Raw genomic sequence first — 19,184 nt, 5'->3', positions numbered from 1 at the left:
CAGGATCCCTCCTCCAGCCCCAGCTGGCTCCTGCTTTCCCTGCAGAATGGTGACAAAGGATGGACACGATTCCACCTTGTAAAGATATTTTTATTTGATTTATTTTGTCCCTGCAGATGGCAAGTGCCAAGCTGTCCATGAGCAGGGACATTGGTGCACGCCAGGGAAGGGATTAACTGGTTTTTGAGCCCTCAAAATAGAGCTGCTCCCAAGCTGAAAGCACCAAGCTCTGCACCCCACAGAGGGAAGGGAAAAAAGGGAATTATCCCATAGGTAAACCCATGTAAATTCCCGGGGTGAAATGCCAAGGCAGAGGGATTTCTCCCACCGTGGTGCTCATCAGATGCTTCCAGGGCTGGGTTTGCTGCAGGAGATTTCCTGTGGCTCCAGGACAGGTCATTCCTGCTGGGACAGCTTTCCAGGAGTGCCCTGAGATTCCTGCAGAAAGGGACCCCTGCATCCTGCAGGAGACCAGTGCCAGCATGGATGTGCTGAGCTCCAGAGAAACTAAAAAAAAAAGGAGTATTTTGGTTTTCTGCAAGCCTGATTTCCTGAGGAAAAGAGGTTTATGGGGTCTCCCTCCCTGTGCCTGAGGCAGCTGGAGTGTCTGCTCTCCTCATGTTCCACTTTAGGAAGCAAGTGGAACAGGATTTGACAGCAATAATGGGAATCTGAGGAGAATTATGTTCTGACAGGCTTGGTGAGGATCCCCAGCCTGCCAGAGGAGTGAAGGACATAATTAATGGCCCTGCTGAGGAAAGGGCCGTGCTGGGAATGTCGTCCTTTTTCTCACCAGCCATCAGGGACTCCCCAGGCAATTAGGAGCAGTCCCTGGGGAAATTTCTGGAGCATCATCCAGCAGCAGCAGCAAGGAATCCACAGCTGGCTGTGCCCCTTTGGGGCGGTTTGTGGGACAGTCCTGGCTCGGGGAGGTGTTTCCTATTTGAGACCCCAGCCCTGTGTGGATCCTCTGGCGTCTGCTCCATGCATTTGGAAAGGCTTTGTTTGCCTCCAGGATTTGAGGAATTTGTAGATCCTCCCTGGCTGGATCCTTCCTTCCATCCTCACCTTCCTTGTCCCTTCCTGTGGCATAAGGGGAAGAAGGAGCTGCAGCCAGAGCTGCAGAATTCACGGATCCTCCCTGGCTGGATCCTTCCCTCCATCCTCATCTTCCCTGCCCCAAACTCATGGGAGGAAGCAGGAGCTGCAGGCAGATTTGAGGAATTAATGGATCCTCCCCGGATGGATGCTTCCCCCCATCCTCATCCTCCCTGTCCCCTCCTGTGCCACAAGTGGAACAAGGAGCTGCAGCCAGACCCGAGGAATTAACGGATCCTCCCTGGATGGATCCTTCCTTCCATCCTCATCTTCCCTACCCCTAACTCATGGGAGGAAGCAGGAGCTGCAGCCAGATTAGAGGAATTAATGGATCCTTCCTGGCTGGGTCCCTCCCTCCATCCTCACCTCCCCTGTCCCACACTCATGGGAGGAAGAGGGAGCTTCAGCCAGAGCCAGGAACCCATGGACACCCAAATAACTCAGGAACCCATGGACACCCAAATAACTCAGGAACCCATGGACACCCAAATAACTCAGGAACCCATGGACACCCAAATAACTCAGGAACCCATGGACACCCAAATCCTCACAGTCTGGATCCTTCCTTTGATCCTCACCCTCCCTGTCCCCTCCTGTGGAACAAGTGGAACAAGGAGTTGCAGCCATTCCCAAGGAATTCATGAATCCTTCCTGCCTGGATCCCTCCCTCCATCCTCACCTTCCCTGTCCCCTCCTGTCCCACACTGATGGGAGGAAAAAGGAGCATCAGCCAGACCCAGGAGCCCATGGACACCCAAATCCTCACAATGTGGATCCTTTCTCCATCCTCACCCTCCACCAAGGCACCTCAGGCTGTGCTGCCCTAATTTTCCACGCACAGGCACCATCCCCGTGTGCTTGTCCTGCCATTCCCACTCAGCCACAGGGATGTGCTCTACATCCCTTTCATCTTAAAATGTCACTCGTTCCCCCGGAATCCCACGGAATGTGGCTGTTGTGAGCTGAGGAAACACCAGTTTGGATCCTCGGGAGGGCTCGTGGAAAGGTTTGTTTCAAACCTGGGCTTGAATCTTCCTGACATCTTTTGTTTCCCTGGTAAGAAAAATGACTTAAACAGCAAAAAGCTCCTGGTTCTGTCGAGCTCAGAGCAAAGTGAGTTCTGTACAAACCATCCAGGGTGGGATTCAGGATCCTCTCCCACAGGGATTTTTCTCTCCTCTGACTCAGCTGGAGGGAAAGGCTTTGTTTGTCTCCAATATTTCCTTTCCCTTCACGTCCTTTATTCCAGTGTTTGGAAACAAACAACACCCTTGTGCAGCAAAGTTTTGTCTCCTCTCCATTTCCTTTCCCCTGAGAGGAAATAATTTGCTCGAGTGGTCCCCAGGCAGCTCTAAAAGCTCCATTTAGGGACCAAATTCCTCTTTACTGTGGTGAGGGACCAAGGGTCTGTTGGGATTTCTCTCCAACAACTGGAAGCACCAGAGAAGTGTTGAAATGTGATTTTTTTGACCAAGAAAAGGCTGGAAAAATGCAAAAATATCAATAACCTGCTCTGTTTGGCTGAACACATCACTGTGGGTGGGTGGGACTCAGCACCAGCATTTCCCCTGCTTTGATAAATGCACTGAATCCCCCCAAAACCCAAAATGTTTGTGAGGAAAAGGGAATAAAATAAATTAGCCCAAGTCTAAGCACTGGAAGAGCCCGTGGAGCCTGGCCCAGCAGAGAAATGGCTGGGAATAAAACAGTGAAATAAAGGCAAGAGGAATCAGTGTAAGTGGAATTATTTAAGAAAAGAAAAAGCTGTTAAAAAAAAAAAAGGAGGGGGGAAATTAAACCCTCTCTTGGGGGGGAATAAAAATGCTCCAGCAAAAGTAGGGCATTTGCTAAACAATAAAAGGGATGAGACAGATGATGAGGCTGAAATGGCTGAGATGCCGAACTGCTTTTAGAAATCTGCCTTTATCAGGAGAAATGTGGAAAAGTGGTTTGGACAATTAGGAAGTAACAAAAGGCCTCGTAAAAATAGCTCGGGGGAGAAGAGAAACACTCAGGAAATGGGAGCGTGTCGGGAGAGCATTAAGGGATTAACTGGTGGAGCAACTGGGAGGGACTGGGACGGATCTGCCACAGCACCAGCAGCTCCTAAAGGTGCTGCCAGCATCAACTCAGGGATTTGGGAAGCGCAGGAGTGAGAGGAAAACAAAAAAAAAAATCCCATCAGATTAATTGTGGCATCTTCTTTTTCTCTTTTTGTAGCAGAGGCAAATGAAAGACAAGCCAAGTGAATCCTCGCCGGATATCAGGATGTGCTATCGCTTCCCCCGGGGTGGAAGGGAGGGATGATGGAATTGAATTAAGGAAGAGGGAGTTAAAATTGAATATCTGAAAGGAAACTGCTCCTCGTGGTGATTCCATGCTCTGTTGGGGAGATGTGGCAATGAGGGAGTCGCAGAGAAAGTCCAAGAGCACCTGGAAATTCCAGTCCTGTTGTGGGGCAGCTCTGAGGAGCAGGAATTTGGGCTGAACCCTGCCCAAGGATGGCTCTGGGATGGGGGACACCAGAGAGGGGGGAAAAAAGAGAGAAAAATCCAAGTAGAATGGGTTTTCCTGTTTTTTTCTGAAATTACAGCACCTAGGCTTTCTCCTTCCAGGCTGGGAGCAGGAGATAATTTGGGATGCTGGGAGAATTGATGGATGGGACAGAATCCTGTCGTAGACATCTTTTATGAAAAATCCTTTCCTTAGGATTTTTCCTCCTGAGAAGCTGAGAGGCCTCAGGAACAAAATGCAAACATTGATTATCTGCTGCTGTGGAATGCAACAGGTGGATCTGTGATTGGTCTCAGGTGGTTGTTTCTAATTAATGGCCAACAACAATCCAGCTGGCTCGGACAGAGAGTCCGAGACAGAGACTTTGTTATCATTCTTTGCTATTCTATTCTTAGCCAGCCTTCTGATGAAACCTTTTCTTCTACTCTTTTAGTATAGTTTTAGTGTAATATATATCATAAAATAATAAATCAAGCCTTCTGAAACATGGAGTCAAATCCTCGTTTTTTTCCCTCAATCTGACACCCCTGTGAACACCAGCACAGAATCCAGTCCCCCAGGGATGATGTGGAGAAAAAGCCACCGCATTCCTGCTTCTCTTTCCTGCTGCTCTGGAGAGGCTGGCAAAGCAAAACTGCCCTCCCAGGACAGCCCCAAATCCAGCCTTTCCCAAAAATCTGACTGTGCCCAGCAGCAAAAAGCATAAATGGAGCTTGGGAGCATCCTGCTGCTCTGCCCAGCTCCCAGGATCTGGATTTTAGGGATATGGGATGTCCCACTGCCCAAATCTTGCCTCCTGTGCCACAGCCTGCAGGAAATGGGAGAGCAGGAATATTTCCCTGCTGGACCAAGACCAGCCTGGGGCTGGTGTAAATCCGGCCATTCCCAGGGGTCACATCCGCAGCTCTGACTCAGCTGGGCTCAGCTCATCACTGTCCCTGCCACCCCCATCCTCCTCCTCCTCCTCATGACCCATCCCAAACCCTGGTACAGCACAGGAGGCACCTGGACAGCTCCTTTGCACGGGGAAAAACAACTAAAAGGGGAAAAAAAACCCATGGAAAAACCTCTGAATGAGGCGATTTGGAACGCCAGCATCCTCGAGCTCTCCGAAGTATTTTTAGCAGCGGGTTTTGAGCTGGAGGAAACAGCTGTATGAACTCTGGCAGCGGGAGAGGCGGGAGGTGGGAGCCAGCAGCAGCCCCTGGTGTTTTCATCCCGCTTTTCCTCAAAGCACCCTGAGTCATGCAATTGGCAGCTCCCCCTCCCTGGCAAGCGGGAGCCAAGCAGCACCCGCAGCCCCTAAAAAAGCCTGAGCCCTCCCAGCGCCAGAAGGACGACAGAAATAGGTCCCTGCTGCTGCGCTGCCAAATGGAGCCGCCGCCACCACCCAGCAGCCAAAATTCCCCCAAAATCCCAAAGAGCTCCGATCCCGCCCCAGCCCATCCCCCGGGAGCACACAGGAGGGGCTTGGCCCAGCCCTGCACTTAAAGGATGGATTTTTCTCATGGATTCAGCGATTTAAACAAAAGGGTTTGTATTTTGCTTTAAATTGTGGCGCATTCCTGGGTTTAGATGGGGTTTGGGTGTCGCGGACATCTTTTAATGAGAAATCCTTTCCTTAGGATTTTTCCTCCTGAGAAGCTCAGAGGCCTCAGGAACAAAATGTAAACATTGATTATCTGCTGCTGTGGAATGCAACAGGTGCATCTGTGATTGGTCTCATGTGGTTGTTTCTAATTAATGGCCAATCACAGCAGAGCTGGCTCGGACAGAGAGCCAAGCCACAAATTTTTGTTATCATTCCTTATTGTTCTATTCTTATGCTAGCTAGCCTTCTAGTAAAACCTTCTCTTCTATTCTGTTAGTATAGTTTTAATATAATATATATAACAAAATAATAAATCAAGCCTTCTGAAACATGGAGTCAGATCCTCGTCTCTTCCCTCATTCTCAGACCCCTGTGAACACGGTCACATCTGGGAGATGAGAAACCCTCCTTTGTTTGGGGAAATGAATCCCTGCTCAGAGAGGAGCCGGTGCTCTCCAGCTCTCCAGGCTTTGATTTCCTCCCCGGGAGAGGGGACAGGAGGTGAGAACAGGGCAATAAATCAAGGAGAGGGTTCCTGCAGGGCTCTCCAAGCCACTGGGATGAGACAGGAATATCCCCAACTCCTGAGCAGCTGCTCCAGTTCCACCCACCTGCTCTGCCCTGGAAAGCCAGAGGAGATTTCTGATAAGCCCTGCAATGTTCCAGCCTGGCTTTTAGGGAGAGAAAAGGGAGAAAACGTTCCTGAATGCACCCTGGGATCTTCACCCACCTTTTCCCCTGTTGTGGGCTGGTTCTCTTGCCCCAGGCTCCTGCAAGAGGCTGCTCCAAGCTGGAGCACCCAATTCCTGCCAGTGCCATTCCAAGGTGGGAAAAGCAAAGTCACTCCCCAAGGATGGGCATGGGGAGGACTCTGAGTTCAGCTTCCAGGTGAGACTCCAGGCTGCTGCTGGGCAGGCCTGAAAATCCATCAGGGAGGTGAATTTGGGCTCGTTCCTGTAGAGATTGGTGAGGATTTTGGCCAGGAAAGTGCTGATCTCCCACTGGTACCGGCTCCCAGGGATTCAGTGATCTGCACATGGGAAGAGATCTCCTGTGCATCATGTGAGGGTGCAGAATCAGGACATGGGAAGATATGAAGGGTGAGCCAGGAAGGACATTCTGGGTTGTGCCAGCTCCAGGAAGGCAAAAATTTGGAGAGGGAAATTTTCTGGAATGTCTGGAATGTCTTGGTTCAGGTTAGTCCTGGCACGGAGCTGAGTCCATCCCTGCTCTGAGCTGGGCTCATCTGCAGCTCCAAGCTTGATGAAAGAAGAAGAAAATTTTATACACTCTCTACCCCTCTTTATCCATTTTATCCAGAACAACTTCTGGGGGTGCTGTTCCCATTCCAGCTCGGTGCCAGCACCAGTCCCTGCTATGGGAAGCAAACAGGATCTGGAGTCTGGGGGTGAAATTCCGAAATTCCTCGGATCCTTGGCAAGGCTGGGAGCTGCTGGCCTCGAGCCATGCAGTCAGATGGGTGTCTGGCACCAAATTCCACTGCTCCAGGAAGGAAAAACTTTCTCTCCAAGTTGAACAGAACCAAATTTGGCTAAAAAAACCAAAAATGAAGGGGTTCTGCAAGTAAAATGTTGGAATTGAGAGGACACAACAACAGGATTGGCCTGGGAGAGTTTTTGTTCTGTTTTAGCTTCACTTGAAGATGCTGAGCTGAAGGTTTGGCATCCAAAGGAGCCAAAAATGCTTCCTGCTTAAACCTGGGCCTGAGAGAGGGCTGGCTCCTGGGAATGGGGATACTGAGAGCAGCTCTGAGGGAAAACTCCACAGGATAACAGATCCAAAAATCAGAATTATCCAAATTCTGCCTGTCCAACCCCATTGGACAACTCAGCTCTGTGCTGCTCTTCCATCCTCCCCACCTGGGCAGAGAGGATCAGCCAGTTCCTGGTGTGATGGATGAGCAATGTGATGATTGACTCTCACAATTAAAAGGGATTGACTCTCACAATTAAAAGGCAAATATCATGGATATATGTTAACAGAAGTTTTATAGATTTATAGTTATGTTTTACCCTCCTTGTGTTGTTATCAGGGGCTGGCCTGGGTTTGGGATATTTGGGAGGTTCAGTTTGTTATTATGGCAACACCTGAGCTCCAATCAAGATTTAAGGAATTGTCTCTACCACTGGACAGTGAAGAGGAGATGGACAGAACTTGGGGAGGGCTAAAGGGTTAAAAGGTGAAACCACACCATTGTGGGTGAGCACATGGCGGGAAAAATCCTTTGCTCCCAGTGCTGTAATATTTTCTCTATTCAGTCTTCTGTTGTATTTTTGATAAGGTTTTAATAAACCTTTTAATTTTTTTTGGAAGTGAATATCATTCCTCACACTGCTGTGGGTTTTTTTCAAGGAAAAGTTTCCCATCTTCATTCCAGGGAAAAACTTTGGGCATTTGCTTGCTGGAAGTGCCCTGGAAGTGTGAGAGGGAGAGAAAGGGAAGTGGTGTGTGTGGAGAGGAGCCCTGGGGTGGAGCAGGCTTTTAGCTCAGGAAAGATTCCCAAAGCTTCCCAAACACAGAGCCCTGAGGTCACAGCAATGCTGCAAATGGACCCTGGATGCTCCATCTCCCTCCCCAAGAGCTTGGGGGATCAAGTGGAAAAATGATGACTTTTCAGGAGTAATAATACAGTGGAGATGGGAATAAAGCAGGAGGTCAGAGTGATGTGAACCTCCTGTTTTCTGTGAGCAGCACAAAAAGGATTTTTGCCCCCCCAATAAAAGCTGTCTCTGCCATGGATTGGGGCAATAAAGTCACATTTGCTGCAGTCCTGTGACACACAGGAGGTGTTTGGAGAGTTTGTGAGCAGTCCTTGATCCATCATCTCCCTCAGATCCTCATTTTGCTCCTGTTGATTAACTCAGTTCTTTCCCTGCCTCTCACCCCTCACAGCTCCAAGCTGCCAGAGCTTTTCCCTCAAACATTTGGGATGCACAGCCACGGCTCTTCATCCCTTTTGCCTTCCAGGTCTGCAAAGGAAATGCAGAGAAATGCTTCTGCTGGCTCAGAGCCAGGCAGGAGTGGGAAAAGGGAGCGGGGATGTGATGGAGATCCATGGAGAAAGTGTCACTGCAGGGTGGGAATTGTCCCCTGCAGCACCGTGTAAACATTGATTATCTGCTGCTGTGGAATGCAACAGGTGCATCTGGGATTGGTCTCATGTGGTTGTTTCTAATTAATGGCCAATCACAGTCAGCTGGCTCAGACTCTCTGAGCCACAAACTTTTGTTTTCATTCCTTTCTATTCTTAGCTTAGCTAGCCTTCTGCGAACCTTTTCTTCTATTCTTTTAGTATAGTTTTAGTGTAATATATATAATAAAATAATAAATCAAGCCTTCTGAAACATGGAGTCAGATCCTCATCTCTTCCCTCATCCTCAGACCCTGTGAACACAGTCACAGGAGGGAGCAACCATGAGTCTCTGTGGGTTGCATTAATGACTGATGCACCTAATTATGCCCTTAATTTGCACAATCCAGGGATTTCCAGCTCTTGGAAAGGCAGCTCCAGCCCCACTTTGAAGTCTTGCTGCCCCCCAGAAGGTCCAAGCTGCACTGGAGGGACTCAGTGGGGTTGGGTATTTGTCAGTTTTCCATCTTCCACCCCAAATTTCACAGGAACCTCCTGTTCCTCACCACACTGAGCCCTTGAAGCCATCCCAGGGCAAAACAACAAAAAATAAAACCTGGATTCTCCCACAGCAGCAATGTGAGGTTTTCACAAAGACCAGATTTTTGTCTTTTTCTAAGTCAGAAAAACAGGGCTGGAAGTGGGAGGCAAGCAAAGGTCTCCAAGCACAACTTTTCCCAAAAATACCTCTGAAAATTCACCAATAAATGACAATTTGTGGCTGCAGCTGGGAGAGGGGAAAAGGATCCTTGCTTTGCATAAAATTTTCTTTTGGAGTTTGTGTTTCCTGGGAGAAGATGGAGCTTTTTGGGGGCAGCTTTCCACAACCACATCTAATCTAATATTAGGATGGGGATGCTGTAGGAAAGGATCAAGGCATCACTTCCTCCCACCTGAATCCAAACTCAGCCCTTGCACTTTCCCCATTGTGAATGAGGACTTGAAAATTCCCTTTCAATTTGCTTTGGTGCAGTGCAGGAGAGCTGGGATGGGGGGATGTGGGATCACTCCTGCCTTTGTGGTGTTTTTTTTCAAAGTGAACTCCACTTGCCTCATGTGAAAAGGACACAAAGAGTTGGCTTTTGCCTTGGGAAGAAAGTGTTCTTAAAAAAAAAAAAAATTAAAAAAAGAGGCCTGGACAGCTTCAGAATTCAGTAGGATGGCCCAGGAGCTCTCAAAAATCAGTGAGAATGAGAGAGTGGAGTTGGTGCTAACAGACTGCAGAGAAGGGTCGAGGAGGGTCTCTCAAACCCAGCTGGAGCTTTAGCATATTTTGATTTTAACTCTCATCCTGGCAGTCCCTGAAAAGGAATCAGAGAGGAGCTGATTCCTCACTGAGGGGAAAACTCTCTTTCCCAGCCAGAGCTGGGAACTGGAGTCTGCTGAAGAGCAGTGGGGGGATCACCACAGAGCCCAGGAATGACCAGAAAATCTTGGATAATTTCTTGGACAGCTTCCTAAGAGCCACCAGAGCAGCCACGTGTGGCAGAGCCCCGTGGCCCCAGCCCAGGGCACGGAGATTTCCAGGAGGGACACGAGGAAAGGGAGCACCTGGAGCTGCTCCTGGCACCATGCAGCCCCTGGCATGTGGCAGGAGGTGCCTCCTACGCCGGGAGATGCCGATGGAGCTCCTCCACCATCCATCCTGCACCATCTGGCTCTGCCAGGGTGGGTCCTGGTAGGCTTTTCCCAGCTTTGCTGGTGGCTCCTATTCCATAGCAGGGTTTGGGAAGAGCACCAGGGCTGTCCCTCTTGAAGGTGAACCTGCCAAGGTTTGGCTCTGGGTCTTCACAAACAGCACAGATCAGCTCCACACCAGCAGCGATGGCCTGGGAGGCTTTGTGGGGATTGGTGGCCATTGGTTGGGTCATTCCCAAGGTTTTTTGGGTCTCCATATCCTGGGTGCCAGCCCACCCCAGAGCCTGGGGCATCCTGCAGAAGGTTGGTCTCCAATGGAGCAACACCTCAGCAGCTTCTTCTTCTGGGAGACAGGGAATTACAATTCCTGGTGGTGGGTCCCAAAGGGAGCTGTGTTCAGGGTAGGGCAGAGAGAACCACCACAGAGTGGCCAAAAGCCCCATTCCCAAAGCTCTGGGTCGCGGCTGACCCTGGAGGATCCCAACTGAAAAGCCCAAAGTGCTGTGCCCATGGCAGTCCCGTGAATATTGGGAAGGAGGTGTTGGAAGCCACCCTGGAGTGACCTGTTCCCATCCTGGTTCAGCCCTGGAGCAGCTGAGGATAGGGAAGAACATTGCCAAGTCTTAAAAAAAGCCCAGCTTTATTCCCAAGGGCTGGTTTGTGCAGCATCCCCAGCACTGGCAGCTCAACCTGGAATTTTGGGGACACGGAGGAGGATTTTCTGGAACATGAGTGGGAGCACATTCCTGAGGCTGGAGAAGAAGGAATGGTGGATGGAGAAGAGATGGTGGCTGGATAAGGGATGATGGATGGAGAAGGGAGGAATGGTGGATGGAGAAGAAGGAATGGTGGCTGGAGAAGGGATGGTGACTGGAGAAGAAGGAATGGTGGATGGAGAAGGGAAGAATTGTGACTGCAGAAGGGAAGAATGGTGACTGGAGAAGGAAGGGATGGTGGAAGAAGAAGAAGGAGGAATGGTGGCTGGAGAAGGAAGGGATGGTGGATGGAGAAGGAAGGGATGATGGATGGAGAAGGGAGGAATGGTGGATGGAGAAGGGAGGAATGGTGGCTGGACAAGGCATGGTGGCTACACCAACCCCAGGGACTCAACCATCCCTCCTCAAACCCCCTCCAGAGCAGAGACCACCAGCCTTGGTCAGGTTGGACCCACAGCAGCTGGAGCATCCTTTGGAGATCCCTTATCCTCCTGGCAGCTTCCCAAGTGCTGTGGTCCCCTCTGGAGCTGCTTTTCCCCCCTGGAATAATTTCCCAGCCAGGCTGGGCCCTCTGTGGCTGCCCAGGAGGAGCAGAGCTGTGTGGGCATGGGTGTGTGCTGAGGATGTGTCTCCCTCAGAAGCACGAGCAGATGGTGACTCCATTCCTGGAGGCTCCAGAAGCCACAGCCATTCATCCCCAGGAATAATTTTAGCCACAAAACCTCCAACGGCTGCTCCCTGCTAAACACACACACACACACTGAGGGAAAAAATAAAAAAATCTTTGGAAAGCATCAGCATTCCTGAAACAGCGAACAGTGGGAGGGATGGAGAGCAATTAAGTCGAGCAGTTAATTGCTAACGAGTGGTGGCTCGCTGATGGGTTTGGTGGCTCCTCTGGGAGGACAGTTCCACCCCTGTGAACTCACATCAAGTGAAATTTTTTTGCTCCTGGGCATGGAGCTGCAAATACTCCCCTGAGACCAGGGCACTGGGAGAGGGGAGCATCACCCAGCATTTCCAGGCTCCCCATTCCCATTTTCCCAGCTCAGACAGGTTCTGTGCTCCAGTTCCTCATGACTCTTTTCTTCATGCACAGGTGGAGACAACGCCCTGCTGTGTCCCAAATCCAGCTTGGGTGGGAAGGAGGACAAGACCTGGATCTGTTGTGGATCCCAAGTGGCCAATTTACTTTCCCAATGAGCCACAGTGGTTTTCCCACTGCTGGAGCTGAGGTGGGACTTTGGAACACTCCCTGTGCTCCCAAAAGCTGCATAACTCACCCTAACAAGGGGAACATCAGGATGCTCTGGAGCCAATCCAAAACCTCTCCCAGAATCTCCAGGATCCATGGGAAGCAGCACTTTCCACACCAAAACTTGGCACCAGAAGGGACCTTGGCCCAGCCTTGACCCCGCTCTCCCCTCCAAGGGTTAAGGCAGAGGCTGCATGGGCTGATGGAGTGAGAAATTTCAATTTGCTCTTTTTTTTTGTGGTTAAAAAAAGCACTAATTCATCCTAAATCTGCCTGAAAGAGCCTTAAGTGGTAATACACCGATAAGAAGACTTTATTTGGCTTAGCATTTGGGAAGTTTGATGTGTGTAAATGGGTGAGGAGACCAAAAAGGACTCATTTTCTCTCTCTCTCCTTTAACACAGGGAGCTGCCTGGCCTCCCTCCTGCTCTGCTGCTGGCAGGGTTTAGATATCCCAACCTTTTTTCCCCTTTTCCAGCAGGGGATTATGGCTCAGTGCAGGGTGGGCTTGTTTGGCTGATTTCCCCACAGATTCCTCATGGTGCAAGGAATTTTCCATCCTGCTGTTCCCGGGTGCTGCAGCCTCAGAACCATCTGTGGGGTTTTTAGGATTTTGCTGGGGTGAATCAGGGCTGGATTCCAGGTCCTCCAAGACCCCTGGAGAAGAGAGATCCCCATCCCTGCATTTTGCCATTCCCATCCTCATCTAAGCAAAGCAGGAATGTCGTTCCCATTGGCACCAGCAACTTTTGCTCTCTGAACAATGGGGGTTGGGGCCACCATTCACTTGTCCCCAAAATGTCACCAGCAGCTCCTTCCCAGCTCACACTTCCCTGCTTCTCCCAGCACAGCTCTTCCCATTTGATCTCCCAGCAAAATATCCCATTTCGGAGGGAGATTCCTCACCCTGATCCCTCCTTTCACCTCCAGGGCCATGGGACACCTTTCCCTGTGGCTGACAAGGCTCCCAAAATGCTCTTCCCAAATATTATCAGGGCTGGGAAGAGAGGGATCAGTAGGAGCAGGGAGAACAAACAGTGCCGGGCCTTGGGAGACTTGGCCAAGTCTGTAAAGGTCAGGGATCCCAGAAATGAGAGGTAAAATCCCAGGAAATCACCCCTGCTCCCCTGGAAATGGGTTGAGTACATGAATGGATGGATCTCTCATCACTGGTTGGTGTCTGGAGTTAATTTCTGCTCCCTATCCCTAAAAAAGAATTTTGACGCTCCAAGGAATTTATTTGGGTTGAAGATGAAAGTGTGCATGGGGATTTAAGTGTCACACCTGGAGCTCCTGGGGCTCTACATTTATCATTAGGTGATTTATCCTGGATGCAATGACTTGGAATTGTGGAATTAACCAGTGTCAATGGCAGAGTCCCTTATTCCAATATCAAACCCCAGCAAAGGGGCAACACAGGAAAGTGTCTGGAAGGAGCTGGGATGTTTCATTCTCTTGCTTTCAAACCAAGAAATTTCACTTCCTTCAGGATACTCAGCTCCCTTTGGATCACTTTGAAGTGAGAGTTTTGACTTCCTTTTAAGTGGATTTATTTGTTTTAATTATCTGATATGAAAAACAAAGGGTGGATGAGCCCTAAAATTATGGAGTTTTGGGGAAAGTGTGTAAAACCCCTCATCTTTCCCACTGATCTGGAAGGGAATGTCCTTCCCAGCTTCCCTCAGTTGGTTTTTTGGGATTGCAGTCCCCATGCTGAGCATCTCCAAGGGGATCTGGGGGTCTCTCCCTTGGGATGAGCCCACAGATCCAGGGAGAACAGGGGAACGATAAAGGAATGCAGAGCAGGGAGGTGCTGAGACCCAGCCAGGGGAGTTTCATCCTGCCTTGCTCAATCAGGAGGAATTTGTGATGATTTCCATTATTCCTATTCCATTTAGCTGAATAAATAGAGGGTTTAAACTGATTTCATTGTGTGCAGTCAGCTCACACAGCCTAAAGCAAATCAGGATTTTTTTGGAATTGGGGTGGTTTGGGTTTAGAGGAAGGATTTGCCACAAGAATTTCATGAGGTTTCTTACTGTTTCCAACTGCTTCATGTGGGGAAATGAGGGAAAGTACCAAAAAAAAAAAAGGGGGGGGGGAAAGATGAAAAATGGGAAAATAGGATATTTTTCTAGGATTTACAACAAAGTTTCCTTTTTCTGGGCTGATTTCAGAGCCCTTTCATTGGAGATGTGCTGGATCCATCTGGGATTAATGGGATCCAGTGTCCTATCCCTGCTCCAAACCTTGGGAACACCAGGAGGAAGCAGCAGCACTCAGACTTTTCCAGGGGTGACTGAACATCTGGATTTGTGCTCATTCCCTGCTCCCCTTTCCCAAACACAGGGATTTTCCAGGAAAGCTGTTCCTGAGGTTTGGCAGGGATGCAAAGGGCTGCTCTGTGGTCTGGGGGAGCAAACCAAACATTCCAGAGAGCTCTGGGATCATCCAGTGGGAGCTGATTCCTCCCCACGTTCCTCACATTAGTTTACTGCAGCAAAGAATTCATCTTTCCAGCTCATGCTGGGGATTAATTAATGGTTCTGGCTCCTGTGACCCTGTGATTAACTCATTTGCACATAATTGCTCGAAGACAAAACCATGGATTAGGAGCTTTTCTCTCTCCCCACCTCCCTGGGGACTGAACAGTCAAAAAATCTTGGATTTTTCTTCCCATTTTTTGCCTTTCCTTGCTTTTTTTGCACATCCCTGATAAAAAGTCAGTGGGAATTGATGTGAGAGGATATCCCAGTAGAAGACAGGGCCCAGAGACCTTCACTGGGCCCTTCACGACTGATGCTGAGCAAATTTTGCTGCCTGAGGGTGCTGTGGCACAGGGAAAAGGGCTTGGCTTTGCCCTGGGAATTCTGCAAGATGAGGATGAGGGAGGAGCGTGGTGCCCAGCAGGGTTTGGTGGCCTGAAGGGCAGGAACAGCAAGGGTGGACCTTCCTCCTTCCTGATTTTCTGATCTTGGGGCTGGGAGGTTTTGGAGTGGGAGAGGGGTGAGACAGAGATGTTGTGGGGTGGGAGCCATCCCTCTGGAAAACCTCGCTTTTAGGATACAATAAATTCATCAGTGCTAGGGGACTTAAAGCAGGACCTACAGAAACCCTGTGGGCCCCAGAGGAGAGGGACAGCCAAGGTCCTCATCTCTTCCAGACATAGAAAGCCCAGCTTTGGCACCTTCACTTCCCAAGGGATGTCCAGCATGGAAAAGAAGGTGGAAAACCTGGAGATCCCCCACAAGGTGACCTTCACCTGGTCCTCTGCCACCCAAAGACTGCTCCCACCCCACCTCAAGCTCAGAGATTGATTTCACCCCCAGAAACCAGAGGCTGCAATTTGCTCTTTTTGCCTAATCCTGCTCTCCCTCTGCTCCCAAAACCATTCCAGTGTGAGATTCTGGAGTTAAAACTGGCAGGAATAAGGAACTCTGCTGGGCTCCCTCCTTCCACACCCTTAATCTGTTTTTCAGGGAGTCCTCTAGCATTTGGAGTTGGCCTTTGGAAACCAAGGAGATTCAGGCTCAGGAATGAGTTGTCCCTGCTTGTCCTCAGCTCTGCTCCATCCTCGGGACCAGCAGATGGGATGGGGCAGGAGGGGAATATTCCTTGGCTGGGAATATGGGATGGCTGAAGAGAGCAAAGCAGGGCTGAGGCTGTGAGAGATGGTGAGAGAGGTTTGGAAAGGGCTGAATATTTGGATTATGGAGTTAATCCAGATTTTCAGGACACTGACACGCCTCAGGATCTGCTCCAAGCAAGAAAACCACATTCCATGAGACAGAAACCTCTCTCCTTGCTCTGGGAAGCACTGGGAAAGCCCATCCCATGCTGTGTGGGCCCAGCAGGACTGAGAATTAACTTCAAATCAAACAATTATTTCCTTAATTTCTCTCAAGCTTCAAACGTCTCTGATTGCCAGTGGGTTTCTTTGGGGGAGGGCGTTGAGTTTGTTTTGTCTCTTTTTTGTTTCTTTTTTTGTCGTATCCCTTCTTCCCCTCTTTACTGAGGGCTCTAATTGTGTCATTAGTAATTAATGACTTTGGAGGGAGACATTTTCTGTTTAATTAAAGGAAGAAAAGCCTCTCTCAGCACGGGCAGGATTTTCCTGGAGCATTTTTGTCTCTCCTCCAGCAATCAGGGAAGGGCCTGGGGACATTTTCTGTGCTGGTGTTTCCCAGGTTGGAGATGTCACACTCCCACCTCCACACCCACATCCTCTGTGCCTTGGAAAAAGTGAGATGGGGAATTTTAACTCCAGAAGGGATGCTCAGAGTGGGAATTCCTATGGAAAAGCAGCCTGGGTGGTGCAAAGGAAAGGGGAGGGGGAAAAATGAGGAGGGTGAGGGAAAAAATGAGAGATGGGAGTGAGATAAGGAGGGGGTGTGAGGGAAATAATGAGAGATGTGAGGGAAATGATGAGAGATGTGAGGGAAAAAGTGAGGAATGTGAGGGAAATAAAGAGGGATATGAGGGAAAAATGTGGGATGGGAGCAAGATAAGAAGGTGTGTGAGGGAAATAATGAGAGATGTGAGGGGAAAAGTGAGGAATGTGAGGGGAAAATTGAGGAATGTGAGAGAAAAATTGAGGAAGTTGAGGGAAATAAAGAAGAATGTGAGGGGAAAAATGTAGAATGGGAGTGAGATAAGGAGGGTGTGTGAGGGAAATAATGCGGGGTATGAGGGAAAAAGTGAGCGATTGTCGTGGTTTGACCAGGAAGGAGTGGGAATTCTGGGAAGCTGTGGTCAAACCAATGAAGGTTTTGGGTTTGAGACTGGCGTCCGGTGTGGCCAGTGGGGTTTGGACACACCTCCGAGAATACACAGGGGTTAAAAGCAAGGCACTGCCCTTGGAACTCCCTCTTTGGGACATCGTCGGGCGAAGAGGTCAGATCTCTTCCCCCGCCCAGCCCGCTGCTGCTGGGCGGGGGAGGGGCGGCCATGCGGTAGGCCCGGGGCCTGGACAGAGGTGGGGGTTGAGGGGGCTTTCAAGGATGGAAGGGTGGGGGAGCCCCAAGAGACATCGAGACATCGGGCAGCCCCCCCCCCCCCCCCCAGGAGAGCAGCCAGCCAGGAGGAGAAGGGGGGAGGAAGACTGCCCGGCCGGAGCGGCAGCGTGTGGGCAGCGTGTGTGGGAGTCTGGGAGTCGCTCCGGGACCGACAGAGACTGAAAACTTTTAACCCTTTCTTGCATGATTGGGGCCTTGCAAAAATGCTAATCCTCCTCGAAGCTGAATAAGAAGGGAGATGAGAGATGAGATGACCTGGCCCGAAGAATGTGGAGATGATTGGATGGGGAGAGATGATTTGGAGTGGCCTTTTGGCTGGACTTTTCTCGTGGCTATGGACTCAGTTGTTCCTGTGACACAGACTGCATTTAGGGGGAGGCAGTGCCTCAAAACCAGGAAGGTTCTTCGTGAGGACCCCCCGGCCCCAGGGGGTTGGAAAAATATGGGGGGGACAGATGTCCCAAAAGCAGAGACTGTGCCTTTTTGGAGTGAGACAAGGCATCCTTGAAAGACAACCCTAAAAGCAGCTCTGGCCATGCGCAGTGGTGAGAGCACTGGGCATGGAAGGAAAATGTCACAAGCGGCAAAGGGACTTTTTTTTTCCGGGCGGTGCCGAAGTGACAAAGAAGCACACGAGGTTTCAGTGTGTTTCCAGGAGAAGCCTATGGAACGAGAAGGACTCCTTTCCTCTTCATGAACTGCAGTTTGAGTATACTAACGTGTGGGGCCAAGGCTGGGCAGTTGTTTTGGGAGAATGTATTGGATTGGGAAAGTCAGGTGGTGGGGGAGGAGGAAAATGGTTTTTTGTAAGGTTTTCAATTTTTTTTTTCTTATAGTCTTTCCCTATTTTTCCTGTAGTTTTAGGTAATAAAGTGTTCTTTATGTTTAAGTTGGAGCCTGTTTTGCTTATTCCTGGTCACATCTCACAGCAGACACCAGGGTGAGGCATTTTCATGGGGGGCACTGGCTCTGTGCCAGGCTCAAACCATGACAGCGATGTTAGGGAAAAATTGAGGAATGTGAGGGAAATAAAGAGGGATGTGAGGGAAATAAAGAGGGATGGGAGTTAAAAAATGTGGGATGGGAGTGAGGTAAGGAGGGGTGTGAGGGAAATAATGAGGGGTTTGAGGGAGATAATGAGAGTATGAGGGAGATAATGAGAGATCTGAGGGAAATAATGAGAGGTATGAGGGAAAAAATGAGGAATGTGAGGGAAATAGAAGGATGTGAGGGAATAAATGAGGGATGACAATCTTGGCTGCCCCAGCAAGGAGGGCTCAAAGTTGCTGCAGGAAGAGGGGAGGAATTTGGGAGGCTTAAAGGGAATTTTGTGGTCCTGCAGCTTTCCCAGAATGAAATTTGTGCTGGCTCCTGTAGCCCAATTACAGCAAAAACACCAGCAGAATTGAGGTTTATTATCCAAATCTGCTCCTGTCTGCACCTCGGGAGCCTTGCACTGGGGGCAGGCTTATTTTAGGGAGGAAAATCAGGAATCCTGAGGGATCCTGGCCCTTCTCAAGCTCTGCCAGTGTTTGCAGTTGTCCCGTACTCTGCTCTGGGGTATCTCACCAACTTCTCAATTTTTTTCTTCCATTACAGCAACCACATGCAAAAATCAGAAATCTGAGGCAAAATTCAAGCAAATAATGAGGAAAACTCCCATTATTCACCTAGAGCTGTGGGAGGGACGATGGCCAGGACTTAACAGAGCTCCAAATCCATTCCATGAGCACCTGAATGGGGATGGATCCCTCCAGGACACCTCCCACTCAAGGCAAATCCCTCCTCTATTTGCTCCAGGAGGCTTCATCCTACCCCTGCTCCTCCTTATCCCTCCCCTTTTCCCCTTTTTTGCCCAGTTTTTATTTTTAAAACTCTCTGGGAGCCTCCCATTAAGTGTGGCTTGGAGAAAGTAATCAAGCTATTTCTAGGCAGAGAACTAATTTAATGCATGGATGACTTTAGCTCAAAAGAAGAAATAAGGACACTCAGGCATCCTAAGGGAGCAGAATAATAGGGTAATTTGCACAAGATGAGGAGAAAGGGGGGAAAAAAAAGGGCCACTACTTCTTTGCATAATCTTCTTTCTAAATCTCCTCTCTCCTGGTTGCTGGTCAAAGCCACTGAGTTTTAGGCTGAATATCCAAAGAGAGAAAGGCTGGAGAAATTCCAGAAAGGTGGAAAGAATCAGGCAAAGGATGAGTTT

At 49.6% G+C, this 19,184-nt stretch overlaps 1 long non-coding RNA gene across 1 annotated transcript in view; it reads right to left on the bottom strand.

The window, feature by feature from the left end:
- Positions 1-150: 150 nt before the first annotated feature.
- The window catches only part of LOC135455624 (uncharacterized), a 39,776-nt gene continuing 20,742 nt past the window's right edge, over positions 151-19,184 (bottom strand). Inside the window, exon 3 of the long non-coding RNA XR_010442356.1 lies at positions 151-507. This is a non-coding gene — a long non-coding RNA (uncharacterized LOC135455624). The remainder of the gene's footprint in view (positions 508-19,184) is intronic.

This window comes from Zonotrichia leucophrys, chromosome 19 (genome assembly GCF_028769735.1).
Source record: "Zonotrichia leucophrys gambelii isolate GWCS_2022_RI chromosome 19, RI_Zleu_2.0, whole genome shotgun sequence".
Taxonomy (NCBI): domain Eukaryota; kingdom Metazoa; phylum Chordata; class Aves; order Passeriformes; family Passerellidae; genus Zonotrichia; species Zonotrichia leucophrys.
Note: the sequence above shows the minus strand (reverse complement) of the source record. Positions and strands in the feature narration are given on the sequence as shown.